Source organism: Haliaeetus leucocephalus, unplaced genomic scaffold (assembly GCF_000737465.1).
Source record: "Haliaeetus leucocephalus isolate CR32 unplaced genomic scaffold, Haliaeetus_leucocephalus-4.0 Scaffold848, whole genome shotgun sequence".
NCBI classification, from domain to species: Eukaryota; Metazoa; Chordata; class Aves; order Accipitriformes; family Accipitridae; genus Haliaeetus; species Haliaeetus leucocephalus.
Genome location: NW_010973284.1, coordinates 4,891,833 through 4,896,218, shown reverse-complemented (window position 1 = coordinate 4,896,218; position 4,386 = coordinate 4,891,833).

The following is a 4,386-nucleotide window of genomic DNA, read 5'->3' as shown; positions in this document are numbered from 1 at the left end:
AAAACACTGGTTCCCTTCTTTAAACTAACTTCCACAAGTTCTTTTTGTTGGACTTTGAATCCTAATTAGATGAAGAATATAGCATAAATATCTTAAAAAAGATAAGAAAGTCCTCTCTGTACAGCTTTCTCCTTTCCTCCCCCAGTAAAGCTATTGTACAAGGACAGCTCTTGTCAAGTCTTTGCTGTTGTTGCCTCTATCTTTTTCTTTGTTTCCCTGCCTTCATTACTGTTCATTTTCCACAGAGGTCATTATTGTAATGCTTTTATTTGAGAAATATATTTGAATTTTTCTGGTATGCTTCTTCTAAGGATGATGCAATCCCTTCATCCCATCCTAGTTTGAAAGAACTAGTTTAAATTAGGCTGGAATTACTTCTCAGCATGGACAAGTTTTGAATACATATGCATTAGTGATATGTGTGACTTCTAATTTGGAGGACAAGGAAACAACATATAAACTAAACTCCCTTAGTGCTAGCAATTCTATGATGGAAATAAGGCTCATAATATGTATTTTTAATTGGTTTATATTTTGTTGTTGCCCTCCTGTTTACCCCCTCCAAAAAAAAGGGTCATGTATGAAGGCAATAATTTTGCAGGACTCCTAGCATGAGAGTTCTTTACTCAACCCCAGACCAGCATGTAAACCCCTTCCTAGGATAACCATCCTGTCTGCTTACTCCAAATTACTGGGTATCGGGCAGATCACACTGGGAGATCGCTAATTGGGCACTTCAGTGTGCTGCTGGGCCCCGCTTTCTCCTTTCTAGCAACAAACATTAGGATTGGCATGTGCCCTATAGAGTCTAGTCTTTAAGCTTTTCATATGTCCTGAAGGGGACATTCCAGAAGTTGTAGGAGGGAGGGATGGATGAGGGAAAGAATGCAATGTTAACCTTTTTCTCTCTTCTACAGAGTTGTTATCAATACCGGTTTCTTTATGGGGAGTAGTCAGATACCAAATGTATTGTTTCAGGAGATGGTGGGCAGACTAGAAGTTAAATGAATTACTTGCTTCTGCAGCTAATTGATCTGGTAATGTAACTGTTAATTCCTTAAAATCTACATGACAGAGTAGTTGTTATTTGAGGGAAATAAAGCATACTTACCGATAGATCTAGTTATTCAATGGAAAAACAGGTTATATTACTTTGGATTGGTAAGAAAGAATCAGTGTCTTTCTGAAGATCTAAAATAGTCTGGTGTCCTGTTCTTTTTTTGTAATTTGAAGATACTTATTTTAGAATCACAGCATAACTTCAGCTGGAGAAGACCTCTCGATATCACCTGGTCCAAGGCCCTTCTCATTGTGAGACCAACTTCTACGTTAGATCAGGTTGTTCAGTGTCAAATCCAGTTGAGTTTTGAACTCTGCCCTCCAAGGGTGGAGGCTCAACAATATCTGCAGGCAACCTCTTTTGTCAGTTTATGCATAGGTGAGCAGCATATAATACAAGTTTCTCATAAAAATTTGATTGCTAGTTCAGATGTGCAGTTTCCTAATTTACATGTTTAACAAGCTGTTAAATTGACTCTGCTCACCTGTTTCTTTTGAAGCCTATTACCTACATGGCAGTGGAGGGAAGAAAGGGTCCCCTTTTTTCCTCTACTCTATGTCTTTGGGTGACCAGGTAATGAAGAAATAAGGATTTGGTATGCAAATCTGCACTTTGTATATCTGCTTTTTCTAAATTACTGCTGGGTTTGAAATATTGATTGCTTTTGTTTGCTATTTATACAGTGGGGTTTTTTTCTGTACTATTGCTAATCTTAATATTTTTGTCTTTCCAATTATCTTTTGGTTTTCAATTTGAAAACTATGTGAGAACTTACAATTATTAACCTAATTTCATATAACACAGACTAGTAAATTTGCTCAGTAGGTTATCAAATTTCATCTAAACTGTCTTTATATGAACCAAGAGCAAACTAGGAGTGAAGTGCTACGGCTTTAAGTACCTGTGCTTTTTTTCAAAATTATTTTCGTGTTTCATCTCTGTGCTATGTCATCTTGACACTGTACTTGGTTTTATGGCTCTCTCTTTATGTTGATTGAAGTTTTAACTTTCTAGTAGAACTTTTTAGGTCACAATTTTCAGTCTGTGTTTGATGTGGATGTCTGCTCAGTTGTAACACTAAATGTTTTAATCAGCTTTTCCCTTAGCGCTAAGAGGCTGAAATTTAAGAATGGCATTTTATCTTTAAGCCACCTCTAAAAATACCAGATTGTTACATATTAGTAGTCATAGACTGATGAGTGAAATAAACCCCAGCATTTTGCTGCTGCATACAGATAACTTGTATTGTAAACTATATTTCTGTGTCTAGTATCTTCAGCAGAAATTTACTGTATGGTTCATGCAGTTTTTGTATATGAAACCTGACCTCCAGAATTTTTTAACTGAACATGCTAGACCATTTGCTGAAATGATGGTGCCTGCTGCTAGCTGTACAGACAATTCTGTTTTCAACAAGGAAATAGAATACTAATTTCATGTAGTTTCAGATCTAGTTTCAGTGTAATTTAAACTTGACTAGTTTGAGGGAGTGTCAGAAGTTTCTTGGTTGAGAGGACTCTCCCTTCTGCCTATTAGTTTATTTTTGGTAACTTGTTATGCTAGGTGTCCTTTCTTAATTTCTTGGCATAGTCAAAATGGTTGCTTTCTTCTCTTCTCCTCACTCCTCCTTGTTTCAAAACCCTATTTCTAAATTTGGCCAGTGTGGACTGTCTAATACAGGGTGAAGTATCTTTTTTTTTTTTTTTTTTTTTATGCTGGTTTACAAACTAATCTGTATGGATAGACTTACTCATGTAGAACTGTTGTCAAGATCTGGGTGTTAGCCTGTAGCACAGTTTAAGATTTGGCAAATGAATAAAGAATAATATCTTCTGCAGTCAGTAGATCGCTTTATGTTTTAGGGTGTGCTTGATACTGTGCATGCAGCTTGACAGACTTAAAGGCAAGTCATTCCTCTATTGCATGCAAATGTTCACGCCTCTAAAGAGCCATCAGTAAAGCTCTTAATATGATGGCCCATTACAATACAAAAATAAAAGAAACTATCTATTGACAGAGAAAACAATGTGAAAGAAAAAGTTATGCTAATATAGAATTTTACAAATATGGATTGCCCATCTTCCCCCATACAGTTTTTTGGTTTTTTTTTTTTCCACCCCACTGGCTGATCTTTACACATTCAGGCTTTTGAGATTCTTGGCAGTCAAAACAGCAGAGTTGATGGTTTCGTGAGAGTTTGAAGTTAAGATGTCATATTTTAGATCAATGTGAATATAGGTGAAAGTATTTAGGCTAGTAGGAAAGTCTTGTCACTGCTGTGATGTTCTCAGGATTATGTTTCTGTTGTAATTGATGTTTGCTTCTTTATCCTTCATGGTTTTTTTCATCCTATATATTTAACTTGCATTGTACATTTTTTTTAAGCTGGAAGTGCTTCAATATTTGTTTTGTAGTTCCATTTGCATTAAAGGCATTATATAAATAAACCTTAAATGTGTTTACATAGCATATGTGCATGAAGTCAGAAGTAATCAATTTCAAGAATCCTCTCTTCTTTCCTGTAATTAAAGATGTGGTAACCCAGTGGGAGTTTGTTTGTTCAGGTCTTTAAATATGCATTTTATCAGTTTAAAGGTAGGGATTATATTATATGCAGAAGTGTGCTTTGAGTCTTATATTATTAAGGGAGACAAATTTGCAAGCAAGAAAATATAAATGTAATCATTCTCATGGCACTAACACTTTGTCCTTGTTGGCATATGTGCAACAAAATGTAGGAAATCAAATATAGTGGCAAGGATGCAAATCGTTATAGCTGTAAAGGAACTAGGGCAACCAGGAGTAATAACTTTTAATTTTTCAGCTCCAAAGTGGGCCCATATTTAAGAAGAGATTTAGCACTTGTTAGTTCAGGTCTTTGCTAAGAAGCTGTGAGTTGAGCAGTATTGTCTGAAGTGTGAAAAGTGCGGTCATCCAATTGGGTATGGCTTTGTCTTCCTTAACTGAAATGTAAGAATATGAAATCACAAGACAGTCTTCAGAAAAAACGTGAATTCTCCTTTATATTTTCCAAAGAAACTTTAATTAGTGTAATTTAAGGGCATTTGTTCCATCATAAGTAATGAAATACTCTGTGTGATGATTATACCCCCACTGAAAATGTGTAGCAATTTACTGTTACTGATTTAACTGCAAATAGAAGACAAATGTGTTCAGCTGTGTGCCTGTGTTTGCACATGGCAGGATGAGAGGCAAGGCAACCTTTTATCAGTCAGTTGGCAGGCAAAACTGTATTTTTGTTAACTTTTTTCCTCCTCTGAAACTCTAATTATATATTTGATTTTTATTTATTTATATCTAGGGTG